This window comes from Eretmochelys imbricata, chromosome 13 (genome assembly GCF_965152235.1).
Source record: "Eretmochelys imbricata isolate rEreImb1 chromosome 13, rEreImb1.hap1, whole genome shotgun sequence".
Classification (NCBI taxonomy): Eukaryota; Metazoa; Chordata; order Testudines; family Cheloniidae; genus Eretmochelys; species Eretmochelys imbricata.
Genome location: NC_135584.1, coordinates 9804113 through 9827169, shown reverse-complemented (window position 1 = coordinate 9827169; position 23057 = coordinate 9804113).

Here is a 23057-nt window from a genome sequence, read left to right as displayed (position 1 = left end):
TGAGCTGAGCTCACAGTGGAGAATGGGAGCATGAGACACCCAATTTACAAATACCATGAGACATTGTGCTGACATTTCAGATTAGAAATATTCTGGTGTTCAGTTAAAATATTTGTTTTCAGGCATTAGCTATGTCAATGAAAAATTGAGATTTTTCCATAGAAAGCAGGCACTTTTTGTGAAAAATCAATACCAAGTTTTGATGGAAAAGTTTCAGCCAGCTGTAGTTCAGTCTACACAAGAAGTAATGTCAGAAGAGGATGTACTTTTGTGGAGATAATTTGTGAAGTGGTATCCTCGGAACTGGCAGCATATATCCTGAAAATAAATGACCCATTAGCTGATCTCCAGGCACTACCTGGGTGTTGCTAACTCTTGCACTTTCACCATGAGTTTTGCAAGATGTGCTGTGTTTTCTTAAACCCCTAGCTCCTGGAGTCATGTGATCATGAGAAGCTCAGCTTTCTTTGCTTGAAAATGTAAACTCTAAAGGTTCTTAGACCTTGTTTTTGCAAATAAGTGAACGTATTTCCCATGCAGGCACTGGCATCTGCATCCATGAACAGCTTTCAGGATGGGAGCTTTTGACATTTGGCTGTATGCTTTCCTTCCCCACATCTACACACCTCTCAGCTCATCCTACTGTAGAGCTGTCTGATCTGCAAAACTTGCTATCTGATCCTTGAGAATAAATTGATTTGTGAGGGTGGGATGCGCTATTAGAAAGGTGTCTGCATGTGTATATATAGGTTTGTAGCTCTATTAGAAAAAGCTTAGGATTAATCTGTTAGAAAATACACAACATGATCCAGAAATGTGTAGTGGCTCTTCTTCAATGTCTTATTCTTTATTGACTAAGTTATTTCACCAGCTTTGTGATTGTGAGGAACTTAAAAAAAGAGAGCGCAATCAATTTGTCAAGCGGATTTTTCCCAAGTTCTACTAATAATTTCCCATATTTATGAAATTTCCACAAGTGATCTCCAATCCCAGTGAAAGAAAATGTATGCTCCATAATTCATTAAACCCCAAAGGCTTTTTACATACATTACCATTCAAAAACTATGTTAATGCTCAGGGCAAATGACTTTTAGTATAATTAAGGAAATTAATTGTGACACCATAACTGCAAGACCTGAATAACCAAACCACTTTCTGATGTTCTTTTATCTTATTGTTTAGGGTTTTTTTAAACTTGAAGTTTTGTAGTGAGGTACAAGGCAGTAAAATGAGCATTTCCAGGGTGTTAATCATCTTGCAGTCTGTGTCATGTGTTCTTTAAGTCAAAGTAATTAGAGAACATTCTTATTTTCCACTTGAAATTAAACCACGAAAAGTAAATATAGCAGTTAAGTAACATTGCAGTAAATACATACAGATGTAAGATGGGATATATGAAACTCTCAATCCATGTCTCACTAGGCTTTTCTGTTTGTAAATTAAAAGAAGGTATAAAGACCATCTACTAGGTAACAAACTTTGTTTATGAAAATGCATGTATACTTTTCATTGTGTTAAAATTGCCTAACTCATTGACTAAGAGACAAAATCTGGAAAGACCCTCTGCAGATATTTTGAAACCACAAGTGATAAAACAGCTGTAGTCAATGGTGAAATTCAATTATTCTCAGATTTATAGCCCTATAGCTGAACTGTCCTGTGGGATTGTGATGCTTATGATGCTTAAAGCTGCTGCCATTGGAAGAAGAACTTTCGTTTAAGGTCTCTAGGAATCTTGAAAAATTTTGTGTAGGGATCCAATATATTCTCTTTCCAATGGGCAACTGGGCCTCGAGTACCACATTTCCAAGCATGTACACCTGAGGTATGTCTGCAAAATCTGCACATACAGAATCTGCATTTAAGCATGTAAATATTTCTGTTACAGTTGCACCCAAAATAGGTCAGGTCAAACTGTATTGTAGCCTGCTACTGTAATGGTAGTAGATAGTACCACCAGGAAGTGCCAATGGCTTCAGATGGGTGAGTGCCTGGGGAGGGGAGTGGAACCCTCGATGGAAGACATGCCATTGAAAGGTGGAAAAGAGAAATAACAATGTAACCAATGGCAGCTACAAACTGGAGTGAAGGCAATAGAAAACTGCCCTCTATTGTTTCCCATGAGAACTATTACGGCAGAACAAATGCAATGCAATCTATGACGAGACCTCCAGACCTGATGGGAGAGGAGGTTCTGGCCATTAAGAGAACCAGTTGTGGTTTTGATGGTGCTGTACCAAATCCTTAGTACGTATAGTTCCTGATGTTTGCATGAAGGAAGAGAATGACCTGAACCTTTGTAAACAAATCATCAGACTAGGAACGTAGAATGTAGGAATATGTATGAAGAGAAGTTGTTTTGACCAAAGAATTGGAAAGTGGTAAGATTATATATATAATATGGAATCTCAGAGCCGGGATGCAGTGGTAAGGGTCACTTCATGATAATGGATGAGTGTGTGGTATACTACTCAGCATCTGAGAAAGTGAGAGAAAATGGGGTTGAATTATCTTATCCAAGGAAACATCAAAGTGTGTGCTTGGATGTAACCCAATCTGCAACAGGATTGTTACAATTTACCTTTGAACGAAGCCAGTTATTGTGTTTATCAAACAGACTTATACTCCTATGACAGCAGCTGGTGACGACAGAAGTGATGAGTTCTACAAATGGTTTGAGGAGACACTCATTAAATCACCAAGCAAAGATATCACCCTTGTAATTGGTGATCTGAATGTGAAAGTTGGAGCTGCAAGCTCTCATAAAGAAATAATGGGGAAAAATAAGTTTACAAAATGAGAAATGAAGGTGTTTAGTCAAATTCTAGTGCTCTAATCATCTAGTCATTATGAACACCGTCTTCACCCTACATTGCAGACATTCGTATACGTGTATACTTGAAAGCATGACAATGAACCTGTTCAACTATGTAATGATGCAAGAACACTGGAGATTGAGCATCCAGTGGACAAAGACTTTCCTGAGTGCAGACTAAGGGTCAGACTATCCACTGTTAGTCTCAATCATAAAATTACAATTTACAAAAATAAGACCTTCAGCATCTGGATTTCTCCAAAAGTCCAACATCTGGACTTTTCACCAAAAATTACATTATTTCTATCCAGGATGGGTGTAAGGAATGATCACTGGTGAAAGAGGAGGCCAACTCAAGTGAACTTTGGAATAAAATGAATATTATCATGCCTGAAGGCAGCCAGAGCTCACATTTCAAAAAGTCAGCATTGGACCACACCACAGTTAATGGAGAAGGTGTTTGAGCTAGCAAAAAAACAATGTAGAGTGAAAGAGTGGCTTGGAGACTGAAGAATGTAGGAGAGAAGACAAAGAATTGAGCAGACCGATTCAAAGGCAGACTAGATAAGACAGGAATGAATATATCAGGGCAAAATGCAAGGAACTTGAGAATTATCAAGAGTAATACAAAAGCCAGACTTCTTACTAAAAAGTTTTTTCCCATGACTGAGTACAATGAAAAAACATTGATGGCAGAGTTCTTACTGAAGGTGATGATGTGATGATATCAAAAGCAGGTTGAGAGATTATTGTGACAATCTGTATGCCTCATGAGAACCACTTACAATACTGGACACCAGAAGCATATGTGATCAAATCACTAATAGCCCATAATATCATTGAAAAATGCGGGGAGTAAAATTATCCATTGGCTACTCTGGAGCATTTGATCTTGTCTGACATAACTATCTCTGGAAGATAGAGAGACAAGGTGGGTGTGGTAATATCTTTTATTGGACCAATTTCTGTTGGTCAGAGAGACAAGCTTTCAAACTTACACAGAGCTCTCCTTCCAGAGGATACTGGCAGACATGAGGATTCTAAAGTATCTCACTGAACTCATCCCAAGTCTCTACTGTCAACAGACTGCAGTGCGAACAGTAGCAGGCAACAGTGACTGTTTGTTTTTTCCCTGTGCAGGGTGTGATACAAGGGTGGATACTATCCCCAAGTCTTTTCAAAATGAACACAGAATTTGAGACAAATCCTGGAAGGTTTTGACAAAGTGGAAGGAGCAGGGTATTCCTTTGGTGGACACCTCTTAACCGACCTTAGATATGCTGATGATATAACACTCTCTTTGCTGCAACCACTGATGCAATGCAACAAATGTTGTTGAGTCTGTAGAACGTTAGTGCAGACGATGGATTATCCCTTAAATGTGGCAAAAATTAAATGCATGTACACTGACATGATCAGTAATAAGATGCATTTAACTCTGAAGCTGTAGACACAGTAGACTAATGCAATTAACTGGGATCATACATATCTAACCAAGGAGGCGGTTCTAAAAAAATCTGAAAAAGATTAGGAATGGCTCATTCAACCATGGCCTCCTTTACAAAGTGTGGAAAAATCGTGACATCTTTAAATGTACGAAGGTTTGACTAGTGAAGAGTTTAATTTTTTCCATTAAAACTTATGGAGGTGAATCCTGGGAAACTAATGCTGTAGACAGGAGGAAAATTTAAGGCTTTGCCATGTGGAAGCTCATGAAGACTCTTGCTTATCTGCTGGACAGAAAAGAAGACCGACACATATGTTAGAAATATTATTAGAAAGAAGTAAATTCTGCTCTCGGTAATCAACAGGTGCAAATGTATGTACTTTGGACACAGGAGGTGTAGAGATGGCAATAACCGTGAGAAGGTTATCATGGAAGGAATGGGGGCAGGTCACTGTAGCAGGGGGACGACGGGCACAGAGATGGATAGATGGTGTGCACAGGTCATTGGGAGGTCAGCTGCTGAGTGTGAAAAGTTAGCAATTGACCAAGAAGGCTTCTGAAAATTCTGCTATGATGTCACCGGTGTTCAGACCAGAATAAATGGACTTGACTTAGCACCCAAAATCTTCTAGACGTTTTTCTGAACACCAAGGAACATGCACAAATACCCATTTTATATGTACAGGTGCTTATATGGACATTGTACAGAATTATGAAATACCCCACTAGAGAAAATAGCCCAATTTATTTTTCTTATTTCGTGATGTTTGGCCAGAAATACTTATGGTTGTTATTACAGCTACTGTTTCTACGTGAGCCTTGAATGACCACAAAGAAGTAGTTGCTATTTTAGCAGACTAGAGGGAGTGCAGGAAGTTGTTAACCATGCTCAGTAGCTGTTTTGAAGCTGGTCTGGAAGGCTTTATTAAAGGCAGACATTTGTGCATGTAGACACCTGCCCCCCTTAATTAGAAGCTCCTCATCAATCAACAGTGAGTTCTATCGGGGTACAAAACTGGCAGCCAGTTTGAGCATCAGTCAGATCCAGTCCAGCCCTGCAGGGAGAAGATAGAGCTGCCAGGGGTAACCCAGACTGACCTGTGGGCTTGATCTCAAGGCAGTTTCCTGTAATTTTACAGAAGTCAGTGAGATTGAGACTGGGGAAACACCATAAAGAAGCAATCACAGACTGGACGCCAAATGTCTTCAGGAGGTGTCCTACATCACTGAACCAGAAACAGTGTCTGAGCTTAACAGCTACAGTCATTGTCAAGGATTTTTTTTCTTATTTGAAGTTCTGTACATGCTCAGCAGTGTGGCTGATGAAACAACAGATTATGTGCTACAACTGAACATTGTATTTCATTGTCAATTCCCAGGGTGAGCCTACGTGAAAGTAGAAGACCCAATCCCTGTATTGATTTCATAAGGTGTATGTGTGTATACAATACACACACTGGGTGCAGGGATGGGGGGTTAAGGCTCCATGTCATAGCCTTAATTTTAAAGGAAAATAGCAAAATTCTAATTTGTGATGTTAGTCTAGTTAAAGTGCATTGTAACTGCTGTGGTGTAACAGTTTATTTTTTGAGTGTTATTCATAAAAAGGAATTTGAAATTGTGTGTGTGTGTGTGTGTAACTGTTTTATGGTAAAGATTGTTCCTGGATTCCTAAGGAAAGAAAGACAGTGAATCTTCTTATAGTTTCTAATTTTAGTATTTAGAGGATTCCTGTTGAAAATCCAGCTGTAGTTTCTTGCAAGGATAGGAATTCATGGTCTGTGCAAATAGTTTTGTGTGAGGAATTCTGTAGCTGTCTGAGGAATACTGTAGCACTGAATCGGTATGTAAATTGACCTCCCTTCTACACAGATTACACACGTATGAATGGTCACAGGTGACTGGTGGAAAAGGGTCATGTGAGAACAGAAACCTCTACATGCATAATCTTATCTGCTTGTCATTGTGGTTATGCTACAAGACAGATGTGTGCCTAAACTAAATTTTTCCATTTTTTAACTGCCATGGTTGTTTTGAAAACTGAATATCAGCTCAGTTTTCTGAAGAACAAAAGCTGTCTTGTATCTCAACCTGTAGTTCAGCACCCATTGTATAAGTCTATAATGTATTTGTTAGAGAGCTGAACATTAACATGCATAACAAATTTGTTTAACCCACTCACTGGTCAGTGTGTCGTGTGGGAAATGGATTTCCCATCCTGTGAGAATTTACAAAATTAAAAAATAATTGTTTCCTGTTCTTCCTTCTCCCCACCCCATTATAGACCTGAGACAATGAAAATATTATCAGAACAGAACCTTTCCTGTGAAAAGGATTTTGTTTTTGACAAATTGGTATTTTCTGACCAGCCCCTCTCCACCCCTCCCAGTTTCATTGAAAATTTTCCTACCAGCTCCAGTTATTTTTCTTCCACAGAGGATGGACCTGTGACAGTTCCCAGCTTGAGATCCTGCCTCTTTAGCTCAAGTTGCAGAGACTCTTGCTTTAAACTCTGCCAGTCATTCATTCTGTCCCTGCTGTGTCAGCCAAGATGGCAGCCACCACTCTTACAGGTTTCAGAGTAACAGCCGTGTTAGTCTGTATTCGCAAAAAAGAAAAGGAGGACTTCTGGCACCTTAGAGACTAACCAATTTATTTGAGCATGAGCTTTCGTGAGCTACAGCTCACTTCATCAGATGCATACCGTGGAAACTGCAGCAGACATTATATACACACAGAGATCATGAAACAATACCTCCTACCACCCCACTGTCCTGCTGGTAATAGCTTATCTAAAGTGATCATCAAGTTGGGCCATTTCCAGCACAAATCCAGGTTTTCTCACCTTCCACCCCCCCACACACAAACTCACTCTCCTGCTGGTAATAGCCCATCCAAAGTGACAACTCTCTTCACAATGTGTATGATAATCAAGGTGGGCCATTTCCAGCACAAATCCAGGTTTTCTCACCCCCCTCCGAAAACCACACACACAAACTATTACCAGCAGGAGAGTGAGTTTGTGTGGGGGGGGTGGAGGGTGAGAAAACCTGGATTTGTGCTGGAAATGGCCCAACTTGATGATCACTTTAGATAAGCTATTACTAGCAGGACAGTGGGGTGGGAGGAGGTATTGTTTCATGATCTCTGTGTGTATATAATGTCTGCTGCAGTTTCCACGGTATGCATCCGATGAAGTGAGCTGTAGCTCACGAAAGCTCATGCTCAAATAAATTGGTTAGTCTCTAAGGTGCCACAAGTACTCCTTTTCTTTTCACTCTTACAGGGTTTGAGACAATAGGAAATCCTTATTTAAAAAAAAATCAACTTCCCTCCTCTTTATCTAACTGAGCATAGGATTGTGCTGTTATTCTCTGTTTGGCGGCAGAGCTGCACCCTAAACAATAACAATTAATACAATTTTGGTTCACATAGCCTGGAACACCAGCAGAAACATGACCCTGTTTTGTTCTGGTTTTTATTTGACATAGTATTGCCTGCAGGTACTGTCACATCCCTCAACATAAGTCCGAGGTTGTGAATCATGTTTATAAATATCCAAATACTGTCTTGGGTTTATCTAACAGGGGTGTGCCCCACCGTATGAGAATGCCTGACTTGTAGAAGAGCTGGTAAGCTTCAACATGACACGTTTTTGAATTTACAGAATGCTTTGTTACTCAGGTTGAGGCCTTAAAAAAGTCACAACACTGAATGATTTAAATGCAAATTGTACATGAATAGTACATGGATTATAAAAGCCAGTCCATTCACCTCTTCTCTAGACCACGGTAACATTCAAACGGGCAGCAGAGTGTTAATATTGGACTCAAAATATGGACAGAACATTAGCCAGGTCACCCATCTATGGAAAGGTCAGCTGGATTTTTTTGGTCAGGTTCCATTTAAGTCATGAAGTTCATACACAGTAAGTATGTTACTGCTTAGAACTGGGAGAATTATTCATACTGTAACAATCCTGGAGAAGATGGGCTGCATTTAAGCACCCATCTTGTTAGAATTGTCACTTTTACATAAAAAGGGCATGCAGTACAGATAGATACAGATAAAAGGAATGCTTTGTCACACTTGCCCTATCGCAAATGCCTTCATATTAGCAGAGTATACGACATTACTCACTCAGCTTGTAAAAGGAGGGCTGGACTAGATGACCTCTTGAGGTCCTTTCCAGCCCTACGTTTCTATGATTGTATGAGCTATAATATATCATTGTGATCTTAATATATATAGTCTACCCGTTTTTTTACATTATTTGATTTGATTTTTAACATGCATCCAAAATCGATAAGCAATGTTAAACTGAGGCTGAGAGGCTGCATGGTCATCAAGAAAAGATCAGTGAGGTGGATAAAAACATCCCCTTTCTTGGGATGGTCCTCTCAATTAAAACAATAAAACTAAATAACATCACAACATTTTTAAAAAAAAAGGGGGGGGGGGGAATTGTAGCCAGACAATGGTGAGTATGTGTACCACATGAGCTGCTGTTGTGAGTCAACTCTTTCTAAAGAGTGGACTGGCCCATTTAATATATCCCCCCGTGACTGGAGCACAGCACAAGGAATCCAAAGAGCTGAATTCCAGTCTTGGCTCTGTCACAAGCCTGGAGGAAATTATACACATTCTGTTTTTAAAAACAGCCCCATCAGAGAACTATTTCCTCCCGAAATGGAGATTACTCCCTCTTCCCAATGTTCTTTTCACTGAATGAATCCCAAGACAGGCTGTGTGCAGCCTTGCATCAGTGGCAGATTTAAAGTCTGATGTCCTGTGACTCCTGAGAGCTAGAAATGGGAGTTTTAAACCAGTAGAAGGGGGAGGTTCCCATCTTTCTAATGAGAGACATAACACTTGTTTGTAGCAACGCAAAATGCCATGCCATCAGGCTTTAAAACTGTGACTCTTTTATGCATTGAAAAGTTGCTGAAATAATTGTACAACTTTCCAAGATTTTTGGTTTATAATTTTCTTCTCCTGCAAGACCTGTACAGCTGGATACATAGGGCTGGAATCTCTGCACAGATCCCCTCAAAGCTATACTTAAGTTGCTCCATTGGTAACCGGAGGTTTGTCTATCCAGAATGAATGGTGGGACACACTCACAAATCATGCAGATCTCAGGGGTGGCCTGTGAGAAAGTTCTGATCTCTCAATAGCTCATTCCTTGATAGCTTGTCCCTGGCAGAAAGAGGCTTCTTTGGACCCTCTCTATCAAAGAGATCCATATCCAGGGTTGCTCTGGGAAGCCCTCTCTGCTATGGAGGGTGATTCTTGGGAAAGGCAATGTAGCCCCAGGCTGAATTATTGCTTCTGAGTAAATTCTTCAGGGATTAAGGTGGGACATTGTGTATCCTCTTCCCCCAGCACCCATGCTCTCCCCTGCACAGATCCCTGGACCAGCAGAGAGCCCTCTACAGTGTAAAATGGAAGAGAGGAATGATACCTTGGAGGCAACCAGGCACGCATCCTTATGGGAGTGTGAACAAGGATCCCACCTCCCGCACGGTAACTAAGGCAACCTGAAGATGCATAATAGCCCTAATCATTTTTAGCTCCCTAAGACATTTCTAAAATACCTTTCCTGATGTATATGTGGCCACTACAGAGTATATGGTGATGTGCGATGGTATAAATGTTACCTTGCTACTCATGACCCGAATAAGACATTCGTAGCATCACCACTCATAAGAAAAGCAGCCATTCCAAATTCACAGTGTCAAAACCTTTGTTCCACTCTACACCATCACGGACTGACTATAAACGGCAATATCTTCCAGGGAAAATGTTTTCCTTGCTATTACTCTCAGCGGCTGGCTCAAAAGCTTCAAGTTTTCTCTCTCTCTCTCTCTCTCTTTCTAAGGCAACCGAGAGCTGTAGCACAAAAAGAGTTATTCTACCTTTTAAAAAATCTGTAGCTCATTAAAAGTCCTTAATCTACAAAGCCGAGGGCTAAGTACTTTCACTTACCTCAGGTTTTCACCCAATGTGAATGTGATGCCCTGGCTCCCTCCTTCAAACAGAGCAAACTCACCTCTCTCCTTTATAGCATATTTCTTCCAAATTACCAAAGGGGGGAGGGTCCGAGGAAGTAGGAAAGGGGATGAAAGTGGCACAAAAGAGTAAAGTTATATGCATTCCTATGCCTGAATTTTTTTTGACATCTCAGGAAATGCAGGTGCATCTGTTAATGCAACCATCCCTTAGCCAGCATTAAGTTTCCTTGCCAGTGCTTATTCAGCAGATCACACTGGGTCTTGCTGACTTTGGCAGCATCACGGGGTCATATTTTCACATGGATGAATTTCTATTCTCAAAACACTTCTCCGTTGTATTAGTCACAAACTGAATTTTTCCAAAGCAAACCTTTGCACCCCTCCCTTTCCACCTATTTCCTTCATCTCCCCCCCCCCCCCGACCCTAGTAAACATGATGTTGCCGTGGCAAGGAAAATCTCATTCTCTGTTTTGTCTGGATCCCCCTGTGTAACAATTACAGTACTTCAGGATATTGCCATGCTGGATGATCTGTTCCATTCTCCTGTCTATTATATGAGAAGGGTCCTTTTCAAACCCCCAGGGCCATAAAGCAATTGTTAGGGTTTGTGCATTTCTCATTCACCGGCTCCTTCTTCGGAAGAGCTGAAGTTGTTCAGTCTGCTCTTGGCATATGGAAACCCAGAATTTAACGCACGTGCCCTGTCCTTCAAGCATGCACGTGATGTTTATGAGCACAATGAAGTACTTATTAAAGCATGATCCTGAGAGCTGCTGAGCACCCACAGCTCCCATTGACGTCAGCGAAAGTCTGCACCTCTTGGAGTCTGGCCCATTCCACGTGGAATGGGTATTGGTTATTGACTCTGCTGAGTAGCATTGTCAAGGTAAACTTGCTGTCAGTCCTAGGGAAAGCTGTGTAACGCACTGGGAAGACAGAAGCTCTAGTGAGTATTGTTGGCTTAAGTTCTGTTTGAATTGCTTTAGGTCTTCTCGTTAGGTGCATGGAATGGGTACTTATTGTTCTAATAAGAAAAGGAGTACTTGTGGCACCTTAGAGACTAACCAATTTATTTGAGCATGAGCTTTCGTGAGCTACAGCTCACTTCATCAGATGTATACCGTGGAAACTGCAGCAGACTTTATATATACACAGAGAATATGAAACAATACCTCCTCCCACCCCACTGTCCTGCTGGTAATAGCTTATCTAAAGTAATCGTCAGGTTAGGCCATTTCCACCTGGATTTGTGCTGGAAATGGCCTAACCTGACGATTACTTTAGATAAGCTATTACCAGCAGGACAGTGGGGTGGGAGGAGGTATTGTTTCATATTCTCTGTGTATATATAAAGTCTGCTGCAGTTTCCACGGTATACATCTGATGAAGTGAGCTGTAGCTCACGAAAGCTCATGCTCAAATAAATTGGTTAGTCTCTAAGGTGCCACAAGTACTCCTTTTCTTTTTGCGAATACAGACTAACACGGCTGTTACTCTGAAACCTATTGTTCTAATGTTACTTATGCACACTAAGGTGCCACAAGTACTCCTTTTCTTTTTGCGAATACAGACTAACACGGCTGTTACTCTGAAACCTATTGTTCTAATGTTACTTATGCACACTGAGCAGCTCTAATATGATTCATTATCATGCCACATTATTATTATTTATTTAAATTGCTGTGGCACCCAGAGGCCCCATCACAGATCAGCGCCTCATTGTGCAAGATGCTGTGCAAACACATAAGAAATAGACAGTCCCTGCTCCCAAAGAATTTGCAGAGTAAGCATAAATTGAAGTAAAATCTTACAGTGTAAGATTTTACAACTACCTAGTAGGAGGGGAAGGCTGGATTGTGAACATCCAGGAAGCAATGACCTATGTCAGTGGGGATTAATCCATATCTTCTTATTTGAGCTGGTTTGGTGAATTCCCCTGCACTAGACATTTGCTTCAACGTAAAGAAGATTCAAGAAACTGTGCTGTGAGGTTTTTGTTTCAGACACTAAGTCCAGAGAGCAAGTGTACCCAATTCTTCAAGATTTTGAAAATGCTATTACATGGTCTGTGAATATCCCTCCCTCTTTCATCTGGTCTCTTCTACCAATACGGTGCCCAGCCTCGTAGTCTCTCTCAGACAAAAAAAATGATATTCAGAATAATGCTTATAATTCAGTGATATTCCCAATTAAACATGACTTGCTGCCCTAGCTGAGTCCATTGGAGCAATTTGAAGGTAGTGCTGGCTCAGAAACTTGATTTTTGCATGCTAATTTCTTGTATCTTTTCTTCTCTCCTTCATCAGAAGGGGGGGAGGAGGGAGGTTGGTGAAGAGAAAGCTCATTCTGCCTAATGGTGGTGTTCAGAATCTCGTTCAAGAGGGCCTATTCAAGAGCATATAGGCAACCTTGAAAGCACTGACATGCTTCTTCACCAAAAATAGTTGTTCTGTCATGCGGTACTCACTGCTATACAAAGAACACTTTTTATTTGTTATTTTACTGCACTGCTCTTTGGTTGCAAACTTCAAAAGGTTGATAAGTCAAGTCTGAATAAGAATCAAAAGCTTTGAACGCTATGAAAAGCAAATTTACACTTATCTAAATATCTTTGCTGTAGATACGGAGTAGGCAACATTTCAAGATCAGATGGAGGTTTTTTGTGAGATTTCAAGTACTTTCTGTGTTTATTTTTAACTATAATTTGATCATTACAGTTCAACCCAAGTCAGTTAATGACCACACTTGCGAATTTTAAAAATAATCTATTAACTCACCTTTTTCAAACCTCAAGGACTTGTGTTCTGTTAAAGGCTAGGCAGAAGTTTGAGGTCAGTGGCGGTTTCATCTGAACAAATATCAGTCCCTACTTTTCACCCATAGATCCATATGCAATTTTGTAGATTTGGTTTGCACCACTAGGTTTTACTTGGAATGTTGAGTTTCAGATCAGACTGAAACACAAGGCAAAACTCAGTGGACACCTCCATGCTTTTCCAAAACTAAGTTTTGAATGGCTTCCTTGTTAGCCAAGATTCAACTATAGATTATGCCAGGTCCAAGGATTTTCACTCACCTCTTCTGTTTTCTTTTTCAGCTGTGAGACAACAGGCCAAAGAGAATTAAAAGCCTTTGCTTTACATTTTTGGGATAGTGTCACACAGTACATTTTTTGTAACATAACATTAATTTTCTGCTCGCACACCTAATTCAGTGTTTGGTGGATAATTAATTCCAAATAATACAAAATTCACATTTCAAATTTTTACTGCTAATTAATGGTGATAGCAACTTTGTGGGTATGTAAGTATAGCATATATTTTATCTACACCTGTGTGCATTGTACCTAGAACTGGTTGAATTATTCATCACAAACAATATTCATTGCATATTCAGCCCTTATTCTCCTGTGCAAATCCTTTACCTAATGATCTTGATTTCTGCTGATGGACTTGTTTGTGTTTGCCAAATAATTTGGAAGAACAATGGTCAGCCTGTGGCTTGCTTAAAAACTCTACACTGTTGGCTTTTTGGGCTTTATGATGTATGCTTAATCAACTCAAGGTATGTCTAAATTTTGAGCTGGAGGTATAATTCCCAGATCAAGTACACGTCCCCACACTAGCTCTGATCGAGCTAACAGACCAAAAATAGAGCGCAGCTGCTGTGGTGCGAGCATCAGGAGGGGTTAGCCATTGGATATGCTAGGCGTGTACACGGGGCAGCTTGTCACTCGCACTGCCATAGCTCCAATCTGTTTTTAGTGTGCTAGCTGGATCAGAGCTAACATGCTTATGCCTCCTCAAACTGGAAATTACAACCCCAGCTTGCAGTGTCAGCATACCCTATGTCGTGATTTTTGTCTCTGCTTCCCGAATGGATGATTGGTTATTGTCCAGTTCTAAAGAGTTTCAATGACAAATAATGAATGGCATGCAACAAACAGGCACTTTCCAGCTGTAATTATTAGAAGAATATTCCTTTTGTGCTAAAATTTGTGAAGGTTTTGGGGTTTTCAGTTAATTTCATGGGTATCTCATGCCTGCCCAAATAGTCATGTATAACAAACAACATGATCCAAGAACAATATTGAATCAAACTCAGTACTTTTATTCATGAACATAGTCACAAATGTTTTAATATTTGACCAGCTGTAATTGTCCAGGTCTTTTTTTCAGGTCATGCAGCCTGACAGGTTTGTGTGAAGATACTCTGGATAAGCATAGGCACCGTTTTGTTTTCACTGAGGTGTCTGAGTTCGGTTAGGATTAAAATAAAATGAGGCAATTCAAGAGGATATTCCGTAGGACTCAAGGAACAAGCTTTCTGAGCTTAATGGAACAAATTATGCTGTCTGTTTTGGATATCACTTTCTGCTACATTGGGGCTAGATAAAAGATAAATGGTGCTCATAAATAGAGAAACAACCCTTGAGGCACAAGAGAGAAGTCAGCTCTGTGATCAACTAATCCATATGTAACTGCTTTCCTAGCACTCCATCTCGGCAACAGCTACTCACCAAAGGTTAGAGTTTACAGCCGACTGGGGCAGCCTTCCCTCTCTCCTTTACACTACTTGATGCATATTTTAGAAATTCATGTCATTAACATGATTGAGGATCGTTTCCTAACGCTTTTCATCTCTGCCTAAAATGGTGCACAGCTCTCGGCATTTTCCTGTCCTTAGTGAACTTCATTACATGCACCAACCCCAATCCATTCTATCCCATCCCATCATTTAACTTTTTTATTGGATTATTTATTGTAACATTGTGGCATTAAGCCGTCTATCAAATAATGACGTGACATGCAAAATAACATACTCGATTTCCCCTGTGTGTCCTCTTCCCCTTTCCGTTTTTTCTCTAGTAGACTGTAGGAGAGAGGGGTCTGACTAAGATGAGTGGAAGAAAAAGAAGTAGTTGTCCAGGGGTGAGAGCAGTAAAGTTAGGGAAGCTGCAGACCTTGACTGCTTGGTAAAGGGCCCTGGACTGGAACCCAAAGAAGAGGGCAGGCCTGGATTTCCCCTGCCAACCACTGCAGAGTAGTATCACTAAGGACAGCGAATAGGAAGATTGCTAGGATCACTGCAGGAGTGAAATAGTCCGGGCAGCAGGTGTGACGACTGCCTGACGCTGCTTGTGGAAAGCGACTTTGAAAGACTACCCCAGAAGGGGAAACTGCTTATTGACCAGGCTGGAGGATCAAGTCATGAACAGGAAGCTGCTTCTCCTGGAGCGAGAGGGGGACTGCAGACAGAGTGTGACTCAGTCCAACCGCAGGAAAGGGCATCGGCCTGACTGAGCTAATCCCCAGAACAGCCAGGAGAAGGTGCCACTCAGTGGTGACTAGAGCACTCCATCACAGTGCGCTAGGTAACATTTTCAGCTCTGATCTCTGATTTTACAAATGCCACCTTATCCACAAAGAATTTCTCCAGAAGCCAAAGCTGCAGCGTCGGTTTCTTATGTAAATTGCTCCACACCTACATATAAAACTACAAACCCTTAGAAAAAGTGATATGGTTTTCAATGGTGGCTTAAATTCTACCATCTCTACTTTTTTTTATTTTCTTCAAAAAAGGGGGGGGGGGGGGAAGAAAAAAGAAACAGAATGACTCATGCATAGCCTCAGTAAAATCCCATATGCTCTTCTCCAAGAGTAAATTAATTTACTACTGATAGGCCTTATTCAACCATATATGGCTCTCGTTAAATAAAATAAATAAAAAAAACCATCCTGTTGACTGTGGAGATCACTATTGTTTGTCCTTGAGATATTTAAACACCAAAATTAATATTGTTGATCTGGTTTCTTTTTGGGATGCCTCTCCAGTTTGATTCTTCCCATGTACAAGAAATAGATTAATAGGAACCCAAGACGGTTTAATTTATTTTGACAGCAAATACTTATCTCTAATCTTCTGCAGCATCCTGACAGTCATCTCACCTTGCAGATCTCAGGTGTTTTCCTCTTCCTCCTTAGATTACAGAAGCAAGAAGGCCACTGTTAAGAAGGCAGGCTGCTGATATGTGTGCAATTCTGAATCAGTATTTTTCCACCAGAAAACACAGCAAAATGTTAGGCCATACATACATTTTGCTGCACTCCAGTTTTTCTGTGTAACAAAGGTAGCTTTCCAGGAAACACAGGCCAACTGCATGAAAAATAAAGGATAAACCTTTATTTTTAAGGGACAGCACCCTCACTACTTTAAATGGGGCAGAAAAATATATACTCACGTAAGAATGTAGGATTGTATAGAACGTTATTTGAAAACATAGGGTGAAATCTTTTCCCACTGAAGTCCATGGGAGTTTTGCCTTTGACTTTAGTGGGATCAGGACTTTTTTTATCTGAGCGGATGCTACTTATTGGATATAGGGTGCAGGACATAAGGGACAAATTAAGGGTGCCCATATGTGGGGCACAACTATGGATAGACCGAACCTGGAATAAATCTATCCATAGCTGTGAGCCTCAAAACATGTATTCCTACCAATTCTCTCCAAAAATCTCTATTTCTGGCTTGAGCTATCTGTCATAGGCACCAATCCGGTAACCTGACACTTAAGAACACACATTTGTGACCACCATTCACTTTGTGTGTCTCAAAAGACAGTCACAAATTTTGAGTGTTGAATAGTGCTAAGAAGAAAGGGAGTCTGGGAGTCAGTCCTTTTGAGAGTGTAGCGTTCAATGTTTCTGTCTCTGTTTTCCCATCACAAAATAGAGATGATAATGCTTGTGTAGGCCCCAATCCTGCAAAAACAAAACAAATCAAAAACATCAATGCATATTCTGTACTTTAGTAGCCTCATTTGGGTTCCAATGGAGCTGTTCATGTGAGTAAAGTTTAGGACATATGCAAGTGTTTCATAGGACTGGAGCCATACCTACCTAATAGGTATATTGTGAGAATTAAGGATTTGGCCAGGAGTTAGTATACTGTATCAACCCCATCTGACCAAAGACAATGAGTACAATTTTCAAAACCGCCTAATATATGTACGCTTCTAAGTTCCACTAACTTTCAATGGGCTGTAGGATCCTAAGTTATGTAAGTCCATTTGAAAGTCAGTGAAACTTAGAAGCCTACGTTAATTAGGTGCTTCTGAAAATTCTTCCCAATTATATATTTTTTTCTTTTTGAAATTTTCTCCCAGCTGCCTACAATCACAGCAGTATGGCAGATTTTGAGCCTTGAATGTGTCGGCCATGATTTTTTCCTGTAGTTCAAAATGGCCAACTTTTGAGAAATAAAACAACTTTTATAAACATGGGAATTTAATGAGAAATCAGTTATGCTTGCAGGAAAACTGTGAGCTTTGACATGTCTGTGCATCTTTGATTGCTAGATGATATATTTTTGCAGACATGGGTCTGAAGACTAGAAGTAGTTTGAACATTGAACTATTCATTGAGGCAGATCAAGCTGATTTCTTTTGACTTTTCACTAAGGTGTCACTGAAATATGATTTCTAAGCTGTCACTTTTGTTGTTTCTGGCAGGCATTTCCAAACATCTTATAAGGGTCTGAATTAATTTTATAATAATGAGGTCACATCAAACTACCTATCTGAACATTTAGGTAATGCTACCCAAACATTTTTGGTCATGCGGTCAATTTTTCACTGGATATAATCACATATTAGCGAGATCACAATGTCAATACATTTTAATGGAAACAAGATTCACTCTGTAGATCTGCTAGCTTAGAATAATTTTCTTCTCAATGGGATATTGGGGCATGACTTTGATTCCAAAACAAGTAAGAAAATTGAAAGCTATTTTGCTGCTGCTTATTTTTTTTTTCTCTTCCTTGTGGAAAAACTGATTAAATTTCTTTCTAACCATTTCTCTCCAGAGGTCTCATTTACTACTAAAAAAAAATTAACATTGGCTTTGAACTGCAGGAAATGGCAACACAAGCAAGATTTTAATGATTACCTGGTTATATTTAACATCCATAAAAAGTCTTGTTTTAGAAGCTCAAAATAATTGAAAATATATTGTTTTTAAATTATGCATGCTGTGTAGAATTGGAGCACAATCAGAATGAATGCTTTCAGTAAAACCAGCTTTCTCTGAAATGGAATTCTTGTGTTTCATAGTTATCGAGCACAAATCTTTAAAAATTCATCTCCTTTGCGCGTGTGCACACACACACAGATACGCACACACAAGGCTGATTTCTGTACACCTCAAACCCAGCTGCTTCAGAAGCCAGCATGATTCATATGAATCCTCTCTGTGGAAAAAGCATTTATTTGTCTTTGTCTTCTGACAGGATAACAACAAAGAACAACTTAACTCCATTAATACTATTAAATGCCCAATTGCTTGGAGGGTTCTTCCTGTCCCTCCTGTGGGTAAACTGTTTTGTATACACATCTGGTCTGTACTGCATAGCTACTGTGCATCACCTGATCAGGAATGACCTGAAAACAATACATCAGAGCTTCATTTTATTCTTTTTTGCTTGTCTTGGTTCATCATATTGTAAAAAAGTCAAGTTTTATATATGTAATTGTGCACATATACACTGATGCATGATATTAAACTTTATCACCAGAATATGATACAGTCCATAATCATGATCTATCACTTAAAGCATGTAGCATGTAAGGCTTGACTTCATGACACAATGTGATGAGAATCAAAGCACTCAGAGATGTTCTGAGTAAAATGGACCACAGAAATGGTTGGTTAGCAGTCTGTCCTCTCTCTTTGGCCTCATTTATATTAGCCATGTTTCAGTAACTGTCTGCAATGATGAATGATATAAGCAACGAAGTGCTAGTGTAGACAAGACATGGGCAAAGATGTGACCTAGCAAAATCTTGGTCTGATAAGGCAATGTCAGGGCTTTCCCTAAATATAATAGTGTCCAGAGCTTTTGCGTGCCCCTTATAAGTCCCTCTCTACTTCCTGAAACCAAATTCCTTTATCAATCCCAATACGCCTTGCTAAAGGGTAAGAATGTTCTATTTAAATATTTTATAAGGGCAAACATAAAAAATTTAAACCAAAATAACAAAATGTGAGTGCTCCTAATGCCATTTCAGCATCAACTGCTGCTTCTCACCATAAAAATAACTCGGCAAATCCACCTCAGAACAGCTTCTTCCTGCTGACTGGAGAATGGGTTTGTCCAGGCCATTGTGCTGGATGATGTCCGAATGAGTGACAGATGTCCCTATTGACTGGGGGCTAAGACTGCTCATGTTTTGTTGATAGGGCGGTCACTCTTAATAGATTCAGTTTGAATTATTTATGTTTGTCTTTAAAAAAATTAAATATTTATGCATAAGGTTGACTAAGTTTTAAGAAATTCAAGATTTTTAAACCTACTTTAATTGTCTTATCAAACCCTGCAACAAGTCAACATTCCTTTCATAAAGGGCTGGATCCTATGTTTACTTAAGTCAGTGACAACACTCCCATTGACTTCAATGGTGTGAGATCAGGACTATAGTGTATTGACTGCATAGATATGTGTTTATATCTAACCCCTAAAAACTATTCATAACAATGCAAAGAAAAACAGTAGGAGTCTTACTCCAGATTTGTTATGCAAGCAAAACTCCAACAGAGTAAATAGGAATTTTACCTCTGATGAGACTAAAAAGACTGGGCCTTTGAGGGATAGCTCAGTGGTTTGAGCATTTGCCTGCTAAACCCAGGGTTGCGAGCTCAATCCTTGAGGGGGCCATTTAGAGAGCTGGGGCAAAAATTGGGGATTAGTCCTGCTTTGAGCAGGGGGTTGGACTAGATGACCTCCTGAGGTCCGTTCCAACCCTGATATTCTATAATGGAATATCAGATCTAAAATTCATTTGTAAATAGTGTGCACACTGTTTTATTTTTCTATAGACCATCTCTTTTAAAGACCTGGTGCATTAACTGTTGAAGTGAATGGGAAGTTTCCTTTTGACATCACTCAGCATTAGATTGGCCCCCACATGCATTATTTCAAATTTTACACATTTACTACTTCAGCTCATTCGAAAATTTGACTCACTCTGCTCTAGTATATTTTTGAATTCCAAATTATCCCTTTTAGCGTTTCACTAAATCAGATGATATAAATGTATCTGCATGCTATGTTCTATTTCTATCACACCCATTTTTAATGAAGATAACTGAATCTTTGATTTCCTCTTGGTGGCTAAAAGCATTGGATGCGTAACTCTTAAGAAATGGCTCAAGTTAGTTTCATATTTCCTTATTAAACCACACAAATCCCACTTGCTTTCACAAAAAGTTAATGGTTTGGCAAATCCACAGAGAATACTGAAAATCAAGATGTAAGGGTTAACCTCAGTTCAGTCCCAATTTGTTCTGCCCAAGAATTTGCAAAATTTGGGGCCATACTCATCCCTAGCATGACTACATTGTCCTTGATTCTCTTCTCACTTAGTGCAGTTCAACGGCAGTGAAATTCCAGTGGCTTCTATGCTCCAGCAATGCAGAACCCTAAAGCAGGCAGATCTGGCTCCAGGAGGATCTACACCAGCATACGAGGAACTATGCGTGGCCATGGCAGTTCCTTTGCCACCCCGTACATCTCCACCCACTGGCATAGGGGCCATGGAGCAGGAGCAGGAACAGGGGATACGGCAAGGTTGTTTCTGCAGGGCCACTGGCAAAATTGCCGCATGACAGATCTGCCACGACAGACAATAACTGAATAGTTATTGTAGCTTTAAAGGATAATCAAGCCTATTAATGGTGATCTTACATTAGGGATAATCAAAGATGAATAATATTTTTGCAAGCTTTATCTTTATTTTTACAATCACTTCCATTTTCTTTGCCTACAGAAATAATTCCGGACATCTCAAGTCTACAATTGTTCAATATTTTGAGGAAATCCATGGGTACTTGTTAAAAAAGTAGATTCAGAATACAGACTAACAAAATATTTTTCTTAGCTTTGATATTTTTTCTTGTTGAGGGAGATGGTTAAGGAGAGAAATACTACCTTGATCTACAAATCTGTATCTTGAACTCTCAATGCTTTGTTGGCAATTTTTCAACTCATCTGCTAAACTAGGGGGAAAGAACACAACATAATCATCTGAGATACAATATGGGAGACACAGCTGGCTAACTCTGTAGTTTGTTAAAAAACTGAATCTTTTATATAATGTCTTGTGATTGTTTGTTTTGTCCTTCAGATTGCATAGTTGCTTAGTGGTTTAGTGGGATTGGGAATGAATAGAACTGTTCACTTGGATTGTTCTTAGACTATCCTAAATACTTGGTTTAAGTCATGAATTTCTATGAAAACACCAGTTGCCTGCATATATACATAACTAAAAGGGGCAACACATTTCTTTTTATTTTAGATTATTTTAGTGATTTTTAGAAAAGAAAAATAATCTTTTCTGGCCATTAGAGAAGTGTGTTTGTACATTCCACAAAGTCACTTTGGAGATCGTACAACACAACGTGAAATTCACCTCACTACAAGGCATCCAATGTACTATTTAAGCCTCATATGGAGGGATTAATAGGTGTGTATGGTCTTGCACAGGTTCTGAACACTGGGGTGAATTTCAACCCATATGACGGAAACAGGATGGGAATTGTTTCATAGCTAGCTGAGGTTCTGCAAACCTTTGAACTTTGCCATTGATTTGTTCATCTCCATCAGTGATGTGAAGTAGACAAAGATGTCACCTTCCCTATATCTGTTTTGATTACTTGTAACTGTGTGTGGTGGTTACATTGGTGCCTTGTTCACTTTCTTTCTTCTATGTTCTGCATGCCTTTCTTCTTGTATAACTGAAATGAACATCCATTGACTTCTCTAGAATGAATTTATCTGATCTCTGGGTGTTTCTTTGTCACTTTGAGATACTGTAACTCATTTACCTTCCAACTTTTCAGTTCTTCCTTGACTGGATTAGATTTGTGAGCATGGCAAGCTATCCCCCATGCTCTCCTATCTTGTAGCAAATACCCTAGGAACATCACAGTTAGGAATGTTCAGTTTGGCAGCTGAATTGGGCACCATTATTATTATGTTGATTTAAATAGAAGTTTCTCTGCTCTGATATCAAGGAACCTTCCGGAACTCTTCAGGCACAGCTTAACTCACCACAGATAAAGTCAGGACAAACTGACAGAGACAGCCTATTCCTGAGGAAAGGTAAATATCTGGCTAACTAATTTATATGATACCTAAGGGGAAGCTGCAGCAAAGAGAGGAGTAGTATGAGATACTGGGTTTGCCTGCTCTATCGCTGATAGAAAAGGACAGTGACTTATGTACTGTCTGATACAATATATATTTATTTTTAGCATGGCACTGTTCTGATGCAAATGGGATTTTTTTCTTATATATGTTTTGTTTTTCCTTGTGCTTTGGGACAACAATCACCTGTTAGAACTTTGTATTTGAATGGCATCTTCAAAATATTACGTGTTCCTTTATGAAAAGAATTGGTAGCAGAGCCCATAGGCATGGGTTTAAAGAGATGGACATAATTAGTTCACATTTTGGGGCCATATTCTTCAATCTTTTCTCAATCTAAGTTCCCATTGAGTCAGGTCTCTAGAATTCACCCATTTTATTATGGAAAATCATTATGGTCATAAAATTTCCAAAATGCAATTAACAATAGTGGGATCTTAAAGTGTTGCTCAACTGCAATATATGAATGAATGCATTGTAATTTATTTATATTCTGATGCACTTTACTCTTAAGTTTGGGGAAAGGGCCCATTGACTTCAATGGTAGTTGGGTAGGTTCCTTATTGCACTGCTGAT